Source organism: Charadrius vociferus, unplaced genomic scaffold (genome assembly GCF_000708025.1).
Source record: "Charadrius vociferus isolate BGI_N301 unplaced genomic scaffold, ASM70802v2 scaffold163, whole genome shotgun sequence".
Classification (NCBI taxonomy): Eukaryota; Metazoa; Chordata; class Aves; order Charadriiformes; family Charadriidae; genus Charadrius; species Charadrius vociferus.
Window position 1 is genome coordinate 6,504,585 of NW_009648332.1, and position 12,709 is coordinate 6,517,293.

The 12,709-nt window shown below is 41.9% G+C and overlaps 1 protein-coding gene across 1 annotated transcript in view; it reads left to right on the forward strand.

The window, feature by feature from the left end:
- PIK3R3 (phosphoinositide-3-kinase, regulatory subunit 3 (gamma)) overlaps positions 1-12,709 on the forward strand; it is a 75,971-nt gene that overhangs the window by 49,524 nt on the left and 13,738 nt on the right. The gene's annotated exons all lie outside the window — the stretch shown is intronic.

The following is a 12,709-nucleotide window of genomic DNA, read 5'->3' on the forward strand; positions in this document are numbered from 1 at the left end:
GGGGACGGTGGGCCGAGCGGCCCCCAGCGCTGCCCGCCCCGCTCGGGCTCCGCGCCCGCCGTTATTGTTGCCCGCCGCCCCCTCCTTTCTCCTCCTCCTCCTCCTCCGCCGGCGGAAAGAATTCATCCAGAGAGCGAAATCTTCCCCCTTTTTTTTTTTTATCCGCTTTCTTCCCACCTCCCCGCTTTTGTGTGGGGGGTTTTGTTTTGCTTTCAGCCCGGTGTTTTAAAAATACCCCGAAAATGGCGATTTTTAGAGAGAATTCAGGGAAGTGGCTTTTCTGTGGAAAGGTGTCTTTTTAAACAAAAAGAAGCACTCTATAGATGAGATATATACAATTACCTATCTTAGTTTCTGCAGGGCAGCTGCTGAGGTGGCTTGTGTCGTGGTTGTTTTTTGTTGTTTTTTTTTTTAATTAAGTTTAATTCTGTGATTTATTTTTTTAAACATTTTTTTTTTTTTTGTAGTGAAATACCAGCAGTCATTTAGAAGACATTCAAGAGGTTGGTGTGTCTGCACAAAATTATTGAATTGGAGTAGGATGGAACAGACTTATTGTGATGCAGACTTAGCCTGTCATGGGAAGCAGTGTCACAGTCTCTTCTCCCTTACAGAACTAATGCTCTGTGCACACACACCTAAAGTATCATACCATTTGACTGGTATCATCGCAATTGTGAAATACAGTCCTTTGATGCACAGATACCTGTGTCAATGTAGGGAAGCAGGACATCAGTGGATATACGTTCATAGTAGAATAACAGACTTGAAGATCAGTACCATTAATAAGACTGAGATCTTATTTTGATTTCGAATTGTTTAGTTTGAAAGTCTACCTTGACTTTACGCAGGTTTAAAAAATTTCACACTTCTCCCTTATTTAATAATGTAACTTACCAAATGTAATTATGGGGGGGAGGCTGGGAGGATAATTGCAATTTATGGTGCGTTTTGGGAGGTGAAAGGAGGCAGGAAGAGGAGAGCTGCTCGCAGCCCCTCTCCCGAGTCTCCTTTTTTTAAACCTTTATTGAAAACCGTATATTTCGGCTGTATTCACTTCTAGAGGAGCGTTTTTATTAGCCTCTTCACCTGTGTGCCTTTATGCGCCTGTAACACTTTGATGGTAGTGATTTACCTACCTCCATTCAGTTCCAGTTTAATCGCTTTTACAGTCTCTGAAACCCTTTTCTCGCCAGCTCTCTTCCAGCATTGACAGATGAGGTGTGTGTTGTTGCTGGGTTTGGGTGTTGGGGGGGATAATACTTGAGAACAGGCTGGAATCCATCCCTGGAGGCACTGTTACTTTGATAACACTTAATAACCTTGTTCAAAAGGGTTTGATGCAACTTTTTTTTTTGTTCCCCCCATGGATTGCCAGTGCTGAAAATGAAGAAATGCGTTGTCCCCTTGCTTGCCTGAAGTTTTTAGATGGGACAGAAAGTTTCTTTTGTGTCTGAAGAGTGAGGGAAGGCTTACAAGGAGAAGAGGTTGAGTCTTTCTTTGGTAATGAATTAAAGTAAGCATAAATGGGTCCTGGTGAAACCGTATCTGTACCTGTAACAGTCTTCAGAGGCTGAGAGCAGTAAGGTAATTGAAGGGCCTTTATATTCTCAGGTCTCTGATCTGTACGGCCAGAAGATGCAGTGAAATATGCATCCAAAATCTTAGCCTGCAGAGAAATTGATAGTAAATGAGTGCTTCTAAGAGGTATCTTCTGTGTGGCATGTACTGTTAGACTTTCAAAATGCGCTTTTCAATCTGTGCTTCAATTGTGGCTTGTATCTCCAAGTGTGGTTTAGTCTCTTTGTTTCAGCACAGTGAGCTCCTTTTTTCTCTCCTTAGGTGTGTGGTACTTTAATTAAAAGAGGAGGAGGTGATCATCCTGAGATTTTTTTCATCTCAAGGACCTGTATTTACTTCCTCTGGTAACTCTGCTTTAAAAAATTGGACAGATCTCTCAAACGCACAATACTGGCCACTACTCGTTAAATTCTTGCATAGCTGACACTACCTATTTTTAGATGTTACTCCTGGAAGCATAGAGTTCAGTCAAATGGGTTTGCTTCTGTGAATTTCAGAGGGTATCTTTCTTGAAATGCTTTTGATTTTAACTATTAATGAGATTAGTATTTGTGTTTGCTTGATACGAGCAAACAAAACCTCGAATTCCATTGTAGGTGACTTACAAGAATTGGTGTGGGGTCTTTTATTAAAAAAAAAGCCTCTTGAATGGCTTAGTGCAAGGAGGCTGCTAAAAGGGGCTGGCCTAATTGAACTGTTCAGAAAACAATTTTCCAATATTTCTGCAGGAATTCAGCCATGGAGCCCTAGAAAGTTTGCATTAAGAAGTGCTTTTGTCATTAATAATGCCAATGCTTCCATCATTGAAGCCTTATGTCAGGGATCAAGGCTCTGCAAGGTCCAAACACCAGTTAGCAAAAGGACTTATTGTTCCATGCTGATGATCCCTAAAGTGTTCAGAAACTTTATCTTTCATACTTTTAAACTAGAAAAGCCAGAGCTGGAAATGATGCATGAGCTGATCCCCATGTGTGTGTCCTGGTTTCATAGAACTATAACTTTTAAATTGCAGGGGGAGGGAAAGCGTGGTGGAGGTGGTCTGCTTTTCCCTCGTCCAGAGGTGGGGTGGGAAAGCGTTTTCTGGTCTGGGATGATAGGTCATCCCTAAGGGGAGTGTGGAGGAATTTATTTGGAAGACTTAAACACTCGGCATGCCTTGGGATAAAGTCACAGCATTTGCACCCGGTAACAACCACAACTCCATTTGGCCCACTTCCAACAAAAATTTGTGAAGCTTTTCAGTATAGCATTCCCTCGCACGGTGGCTAGAGTTCCTGAGCTGCTGAATGGTGGCAATATGTTTTCTCAGCAGCGCACAAACTAACAATATGCAGCGAGTGTCCCCGCTGCCAAAGGAGGCAGCACGGTCTTTTGTTCACAGAACTTGCATGAAGAGATCCCTGGTTGGTCTTTATGCTGCAGGACTGGGCATCTACCGATACCGGGAGCCAAGTGTCTCAAATCACGCATGACTGCTCATGATTGCATTTTAGTGCGTCTGAACTTCAGGCAGAAGACAAAAGCAAGGTGAACATAATGTGCGGTGTCACCCGTAACCTCTAAGTCAAGGGTGGGGATACTGTTTCTTGGTAAGGGCCAGCAGACCTTTAATTTATCTTGGCAGGCTGTCTTAATACCCACCTTAGCATTGCCCAATAATAATGCAGAAATAAAATCCTGTGATGGCAGGCAGCCTGCAGTGCAGCCATAGCTTCTGTCAGGCCTCAGTGCACCTGCACCAGCTTATCAGTGTGCTCGTGTTTTCTGTCCAGGGTTGCAGGAGTAAACGGATGCTCAGACCAGGTCCTGAAGCCTCTCTGCTAGAAGGCTTGCTCAAAAGTTCAAAAATAATAATAAAGTGGATGCCTCTCTCATGCAGGTTTTTTTCCAACTCCAGCAAGAGGCAGGGTCAGGATGGCTAGCTTTCTGCTAGCTTTTAATCCGTCCTAAACATAGGAGTGGGACAGTTTTCCTAAACAGAGCGGTGGAACTAGGGATTTAGTTCTGCCAGCCTTACAAAGCGTGCCTTACAGCAGTACAACTAATACAGGAGCAACAATGGTGGCAACCAGCAGGGTGACTCCTGTTACCTAATGCTTTTTCCTTCTGCTTGCATGGCTTTTGGCATAATAAAATGTATCACTGGCATAAGGTAGGATCTATATGTGGCAAATAATACTAGGTGCAACTAAATAACTTTCAGTGTCTAAAGATGAAACTGGAACCATCAGTTGCATATAGCTAACATAGTAGCTTCTGAAGTTTCTAATCAGGATTAATTTAGAGTATTATGGCCATTGCAGCATCATATGCTGGTACTGGCATTAGGAAACTGTCAGGGGTTCACTCGCATGTTTTTCTTGCTGTGGGTCTTGCTGTCTGAAAAGACAAGGAAACAGGTTACTGGATTGAATTTAGTTTTTATTTAATGACATCTGTTCAGGTCTGCAAAAAGTTGTTACTGCCATAAGTTAAGTTTTTTGAATGGAGGATGTTGAATTGACTGCAGAAGTTACCAGAGTAACTATGTGTTACCTCTTATCTAATAAGTAGGACTAAGTAATGTCTTTCCCTCTGTAGATCTGGGATATATTATCGGTTGTGTTGATAATAAAATTTGTAATCACTGAATACATTTTGTCACAGTTGGATGAAAATCAGTAAGAGTGTTCCACTGGGATTTCAGACACAGATGTCAGCAAAGATATTTGGCTCAACTACAAATTAGAGGTTAGTTTCATTTGTGTGGGTTATGAAGAAAACCACAAGTTTAAAGTAGCCTTACTAATGCAGAATGGGCTCTGCCTATTTATGAGCAGCTTATAGAATAAGTGTCTGTCCTAAAGCTGTATGAAAGCTACCTTTTTGAAGCTTGATAGGCCCAAATATGACCAACCGCGTTTATAACTTGATCCTACCATCTTTTTCAAGAGTATTACTCTTCCTTGCCTCATATGCTGAGGCCGGCTGTAACAATGCTGCTGTTACAAAATCTTTTAATAATGAACGGGGGGGCAGCAATAATCTCTAGGTTGCTGGTTGCTTAGTTTGGTCTACTTTGCAAAAGCAGTACTGCCATTGTATGAGTGACACAAGTATTCAAAGGAAAAAGTGTATTTATTCATTATAGTTTCTATTTTCTCCTCATATATAATTTGACAACCCTTGTTTTAGGGGAATGATACTATAATTGTAATTTGGAAAATACAGGGTTCTGATCTCAAGGGCAGTGTTTACTCAGATACCAGTTGTGCTGTATCATTATCAGTGTTATAGTGGAAACTGAATGTGGCTTCTCAAATGGGGTTTGTGGTATGCAGTAGCCAGATGTAGGTGAACACTGCATGTGTATGCCTGACTAGTTTTCCAGTGGGAGAACAGATGCAAATTTTAATAGCATTGTCAGTATTGTCCTTCAGCTTATCTGAGCTGACTCCAGAAGCTTATCAAAGTTCTGCTTTTATACATATTAAATAAAAATAGTAGTTCTACTAGTGCATGTAATCAAGACAGCAGCACTGTAGCAGCAACTGTCTGCACTGCAAATGTAAGTCTTGCTGAAAGTCACGTTTCCAAAAAAACAGATGTTGGGGTTGAGAGTTTCCTTATTACAGATGGGAAGTTTGTGCAGACTGTTTTGGGGTAGAGCAAGGAATAAATAAACCTCAGTCACTTCTATTCTGCATATCCTGGAAGATGGTTTGAATTGGAGCCTCAGCTTCTGTGAGGACAGTGATGCGAAATGCTCACATTCTGTTCTTGTTACACCTCGATTTCTCTACTGGGCTTTTCATTTAATGATTGCTGTAACCATTTTTTATTTCTGATTGCATTTTCAGGGTTGCCTTTGCATTCCTTGCATTTGGTTTTCATTTTGACAGCTCTGTTAAAGAATATCACTCATCAGCTTTCAATTAAATACATAAACACACAAAATATCATCATTAATATAAAGTGAAATGATGTTTTGCTTGAGAGCCTGCTTTAAAAGGCTGACATTTTTGTTTATCAGTAGGCTTTCAGATGGTGTAGAAATAGTTGGGGAGGGAAAGCTTGCTGAAGGCAGTTGTTCAGCTCTGTGTTCTGGAAAGCTGCAGGCTTATGCAAACTAAAACACGGGAGAACATTCTGAGAAGAAACCAAGCTCTTCGGCACGTGTGTGAAGGCAAAATCTGCAGCAAATGTTGTTTCTGCAGTTGTTCTGAACAATTTTGTGTATTGCATAATGCCTATACCTGACAGGAGTTAATAACTGTGTTGCTTCCTTCTACCTCACTTGTTTAAAAGGAGAATACTCTTCTTGGAGTTTCTTTTCGGCAATATTTTTTTTTTCCCCAAGCAGCAGAGTTGATTTCTGTCTTTACTATTGCCTGCGTGGTATCTTATTCCAGAATGAAGCTATTTGTGCTTATCTTTGCTCTACAGCTTGGGAAAACAGAGAGGCATAGCTGGTCATACACATCTGCGCCCAGTACTAAAAGCAGTTGGGTGCCTTACATCATCTCATGTTGGTTGTTTAGTGAGTCACTTTTTGGGCAGAGAACTAGGGAACGCTGGAAACAGCAGCATAAAGAATACTTTTATCAGCATTCCCTGTATGTTTTAAAGCTTAGGCTTTATTATTGTCAAAAAGACTGTTAACTGTGTTGAAACAGGTTGTCGTAAAACTTTGGCCCCATTAAAGCAATAGGTGTGTTCTAGTTGGATTTTTGGAAAGTCGTTTTCGTAAAGTAGGTTGCTGAGTAATGCTTAAAGAACAGTCTCCGCTCATGTACTAAATGCCCCTATGGAAATGAGTCAGATTTTCTTTTTTTCTTCTGCTTTTTATCTCATTTCTTCTGACAGGTTAAAATCTGCACAATAGCTAAGTAAGCAAGAATTTGCTTCTCCACATAAAATAGCATATGAGCTGGTGCCGGGTCCCCAAACAATGTGAGTGGATGTTACCTCTTTAGAAGAGATTTTCATTGTCGTTCATCTTTTCTGTGTCCTCCACTCAATAGACAAAGATGTTTCGATGAATATATTCCAGTACTTTAAGTTCTTCTACTTTTTCTGAAGAAAAGTGGGTATATACAGCGAGTTTTATAAGAATTCATACAGTTCAAAAGAAGCAAAGTGCAAGTGGTGCCTGTTGTAGCCCTTTACAAAAATGACTCTAGCTGCCCTGCTGGACACCACCCAGCTGCCTGGTGAGTCCCGATGCCGAAGCACAATGCACCCTGAAGCTCTCCTGTGGCTGAACGGGATCCAGGTTCTTCTCTGGCTTTGAGTCTGGCGGCACACTCGAGATGGCTACCTTCCATCCAGTGCTCTTTGAAAAAGGAGATGAAATACTTCAACTGCTTCAACCTGTGACTGCTTCCAACGTTTGCCTAGACTCTCTACCAGTTTTTGTGAACTGGAAAAATGTTATTTTAATGATAGTTCATAGGAATGTTACTTCTTCTAAAATCAGATATCCCTGAAGCTGGTGCATGGTTATTAAGGAAAGGCTTGAAAAACATCATGTTTCTCAGCACAAAAATGTGTGGGTTTGGACAAATCAAAAACACATCAATCCGTATCCCCTTCATCTTGTTTGTCTTTTCACTACAGAATAACTTGAGTTTTGCTGTCACTTCGGGACTCTTGTACTTCAGGTCAGTTTTCTCCTTCAAATATAAACTTCCCATTTCCTTCTATTACCTACTACTTACTCTCGGTTACTTTCCTCCTCTTCCCTGTGAAAGAAAAAAAAAAACAACCCAAAACAACAGAAAAAAAACCCAGAGCTGCTGCAATGGAGCTAGAGAAAAATTGATGTAATGAGGGAACACAGCCCAGTGTTCAGGTGTGTTTTTCTTTGAGTGTGGGCAGTAGGGGTTATACTCCCAACACCTGCCCCAGGAAAATGTTTTAGAGCTGAGATGGATGAGAAGTTCACTGGCAATATTGAGTATGTAAGGTCTGTTGCCTGTTGCAACCCAAATTCGTACATTGCAATTAAATTTCCCAGGCTGTCAGTTTTCATGCTGCACTGTCCCCTGTATCTTGGGGATATCAGAGGAATTTAGATCACTGGCCCTCTGAGGAACTGCTCCCAAGTGTCAAATTAGAAGTCTTTGGTGTTTGTGGCATCTTTACTCTGATTCATCTCCTGTCTCTAAAAGTAGTATCTTGAAAGATACAGGGAAGCTTGAATCAGTGAGATGAATGTTTAAGATCCTTTCCATTTCAAGGATACAGTACAGTCTCACTGATAAGTTTTGGGACAGTGAAAGAAGTCAAACTGCTGCTGTGAAATGGATTTCATTAAAATATTTTGAAGATAACTGTGTGCTTGAGTGAGGAGATTGAAACGATTTCTTCTGTTACACCTTGAGATCTCAGCAGGAGCAATGGCCATGCAGTCTGAGCCTGACTAGCCTAATCCATGCCTGTTCTGCATCCCACCTTCTGCTGATGGCGCTGCATAGGACTGCATGGGTTGGGACTTCTGCCTCAATGGAACTTCTTTTCCAAGATCCTTGATCATGAAGGATGATGCATGACACAACATACAACAGTTTTCCCCTGAATACTTTTCAAATTTCTTTTGGAGGGTTGATTTGAAATGCACCTTTTGATCTTGATTTAGAGGGCTCTCTGTTAGCAATTTAGGTGGTGTTGAAGTATTTTTACTTTGGTAACTAGAAAATCACACAGAATGGTCAGGCTTGGAAGGGACCTCTGGAGATCATCTGGTCCACCCCCTCTGCCAGAGCAGGGTCACCTACAGCAGGTTGCACAGGACCATGTCCAGGTGGGTTTTGAATGTCTCCAGAGTGGGAGACTCTACCACCTCTCTGGGCAGCCCGTTCTAGTGCTCTACTACCTTCAAAGTAAAGAAGTCCCTCCTCGTGTTAAGATGGAACTTCCTATGGTCAAGTTTGTGCCCGTTACCCCTCGTCCTATCACTGGGCACCACTGGGAAAAAAGACTGTTCCCATCCCCCTGGCACCCTCCCTTTAAGTATTTGTAAGCATTAATAAGATCCTGCCATTAATAAGATCCCCCCTCAATCTTCTTTTCTCTAGACTAAAAAGACCCAAGTCCCTCAGTCTTTCCTCATAAATAAAATAGTTTGACATAGCACAAGGGCAGGTACTGTATGAGGGGCAATTTTACATACCACTCTGAAAGATGTGAGCCAGTGGTAAGCTGAAATAAAATGCTGCTTAAAGCAGCAAGAGTTGCGTATTTACAGCTGTATTATTATTATTTTTAAGTAAGCTCTTGTGCAGTAAACTTCTCAATAGTGCCAATTATTTCTGCGAGTTGGCTTTCCTATGAGGTTTGTACCTGATGCCTGGATGGATGGTTAGTCTTTGAAATACCTGGGGAAAACAGCCCTGGGCTGTTTTTATTTAAAATGGCTTTTTCTTTTGGCTTTAGTAGGTCTCCTAGCCATAGTGTGTCACTGTTCGGGCCTGACTTCATTCTCTGTCTTTGTTTTTTTTTGGTTTTGCAACTTCACGCAAAGGCTGGAATGAAGAGGAGATGCTGTGTTGCTTTGTAATACAGAAGTCAAAGATCCCAGTGTCACTACCTGACAGAGAGTATCTTCCATTTCTTCCATTTAAGCTCATGAAGTAACAAATCTTGCAAAGTAGTGAGGAGTGCTTCTGAAAGTCCCAAAAGAATGCTGGATTTGACCTAGCTTCCTCACACACTGCTGTGGTCCACCATTCTGCAGGTGTCCCAGATCAGATAATCTTTTTAACCTGTGCAGTAGCTGTGGATGCTTGTGAAGAACAGAGTGCAGCAGAAATCTGGCAGGCTGAAGGAGGTGAAACGGTGGTTGTGAGGTGTGGGAGAGGACTGGATAGCTGGGGAGTTTTCAAACAAAACAGATCTTTATCATAAAAGCCAATTAATCAAAACTGAAATATTTCTTAAAGGTGTTGGGTTTTATGAAAGTTCATAGAAACACAAGCAAAGCTATAATGGGAGTGTTTTCATTGGAAGCCTGTCTGGCTTTCTGCCAACTTGTCTGCTGTTTTTTGTAACGAGATATTGAAAGACTTCAATTCTTTGAATATGTCTTACTCCTTGGCATCTCGCCTGTTTTGGGGGAGGAGAGCAAAAATGTGAGCATGCCTGAGGTTCTGTGGCCAGCAATAATGTGATCGAGTAGCTTCCTTCTCCGTCCCTTGAGGAGATCTCAGTGCGTGTTAGCTGCTCTTTGAGGAAGGGCATTGGTGCTCAGTACTTTGCAAAAGGGATTTTGGCAAGAGAACTGACGAGCTGAGATGTGGAGCTGCCAAGATAACTTACCTGCCAGGGCTGGGGAATGAACTGCTGTCAGCAGGTGCGCACGACCCTTCTTTTTTGTCAGCTGGAAAATCTCTGCAAAAGGATGGTGCCTTACTGCTCTGGCTTGCACACATAGTACACAATTTCATGTGTAAGCACCTTTGTTCAGCATATGCTTTTTTCTCAGGTGTCTTGAGGGGATCTCATGCAGCAGGGACAAGTTGAGGACAGGACTATTGAAGGAGGGACAGATTTTGAGGTTTTGCCTTAAAAGTGTTAGAGAAATTGAGAAAAGTGTTTGAGAAATTGAGTAAAGACTACAGAGAGCAGTTAAAGATTGGGGAGATTTTTTAATTATTTTTTTTTTTAAAAGCTAGCCTACATTTTCATTCCAAGTCTTCATCTACATCTCCAAAGGGAAAAACGCTTCTGTCCTTAAGGACTATGTCATTAAAATGTTAGCTGGCCTAACTGTGGATTACTTGCATGTTTCCATAGTAATGACACTTTCTAGAGCTTACAGTTTGTAGGGTATCTACTGTACGTCAGCCTTTTTGAAGCTGGGTAACCCTCTGATCTGTTTTCTGCTTGTCGCAATGTGGAGGGAGAGTAGATTGAGAGTATCAGAAAGAAGGCCTTGTAAACAAGCTCATGGCAGTGCTGAGTGACTTAAAATTGACTTTATCAGAGTATTTGGTAGTTGTGATTATTTGTAACAGTAAGATAGAGTTAATACTGCATTCAAACCTGCTATGTTTTTAAGCATCTGGCCTGCAGCTCTTGGAAAATACTGGAAGAAATAAGTTATGGAGCCATTCTTAGACTAAGTGACATCTGCCTTGAAACTGCAAATTTCAGTTTAATTAACTGGCAGGTTTATCTTGTACACAAACACTGCAGCCAGAGGAGAAACAGGCTGCTCGACTGGATGCTATGTGGGATATAGTACTTGGAGACCCAAGGCATTCTTCTTTTTTCACGTCTCCTGAATTATTGCCATTGAAAACCCTCACACCTAGGGCTCGGTGGCTCTTAGATCATGTAAACTTTTGAAGTTTTTGATTCAAAACCTGACTGGGAAAAGTGCATATCTTATGGAAGTCATGGTGTACTTTGCCAAAGTTAAATTTGGGATTAGTATAGCCTGCTACTTTCTACAAGAGACTTTAATTTAAAAAAAAATACAACGGTGCTAACTTCGGACACTTGCCAGCTTTCTTGGTTGTCTTGGCGTTGGAGGTGGTTGGAGTTTCAGGGACTCAAGTCAGTAAAATCTTGAGTAGCCCTTTTAAAAAGCATTTCTACGCAGTCAAGAAAGCATCAAAAAACATTACCTTGGCAAAGCCTAATCAATAGGCTTTTCTCTCTAAGGACCTGCGCTGCAGCTCTGCAGAGCAGCTCAGCTGAAGCTACCTGCTGGAGCCGGCACGGCAGCCTTCGCACCCTGACGTCAGCAACATCCGATCCCAGGCCCGGCCGGCATTGGCTGCCCCCGCCTCCGCTCCATCACCAGCTCTTTTTTATTTCCCCCCTTCTAAGTGACACTGATCTGGGATTGGGATTTAGCTCAAGCTAGGCTGCTTGGGGAAGCTAGAAAGAGGGGACTAGAGTTGCTAAAGAAAGAAAAACCAGAGATGCCTGCTAGCGCGTGATGGAGAGCCAGTCTGCTCTCATCACTGTGTGCCAGGCGGTCACTGAGGACTGAACCTGATCTTGGGAATGCAGTTATGGCGGAGTGGAAGGGCCCAGCTGAGCTGTTGCCTTCTGGGTTTTGGGAAGATCTGTGCTGTAAAGCTGTCCCAGAGACATGGTAGGGGAAGGATGCTTGTGTATCTGGTGCTAACAGCAAGTTCTTTATTAGAACAGATAGATCCATTGTGCTGTTAATCACTTGAGATCAATGTCCTTTCTCTCCCAGGAAAAAGGAGGCAAGAAACCATCAGGATCTGTTCACTCCAATCAGAGCTTGTTTTGAGATAAAGTAAGATTGTGCCTGTGGCTAGATCAGGACCCAGTGACATGGAAAGAAACACGGCTGCTCTTGAAAGCATTTTTGTTGACTTCAAGCCGGCCTTATTTTAATTTACTTTAGGATTTTAGCTGTCTAATGTTCATCAAGGTATATAAAACTGTAATTTATTTTTTTAAAATTATATCAAAATCTCTAGACTCTTGAAGGCTTTTTGTAGCTTCTCACAGAAACATCGCAGTATTTCTCCTAGCAGGGTGGTTAGTACTGTCTAGGTACTAGTAAAAACTATTTTAGGATGCCTCTTCTAGCAACCCATTGGGCCAGTGTTATGAGAGCAGCAGTAGGGTGGATGCTGCTTTGTTACAGTACGCTTGCTGTGCAATTACAAAATGCTCCTTTTGTGTCATCACGGGTTCTGGGCTGTGGGGTTTAAACTACCTTTGTGCTCAGTTCTCCATTTGCACAGACTACAGTCATATCAGGCAGAGAAGGTAGCCAAGAAACACTGAAACGGATGGGCATGTTAGTCTACTGGGTAAAGCAATAGCAAGGGCCTGGTTCTATATCCAAGACAGGGGAAAATCTATTATGACTCAGAGTTCAAAGTATTGAAAGTAAAGAATTAGATCTGTAGCTCTCTGGAAACAGGATCCACCCTTGCAAATACTTTTGTATTTTTAAAATGTGCAAGCTATTAAAACACATTTTTCAAAAGTCTGTTGTGAAAAGGACTCGCTTCCATGAGTCAGGTTTTACAGGAACTGGTCCAAGCCTCATTCTTCTCCCTGGAAGAATTTCCTCTCAACTTTGTCATGCACAATGAAGTTCTGCAGACAACCCCCTGATAGCGAGAACTGATACCTACCTATTAAGGGAAAG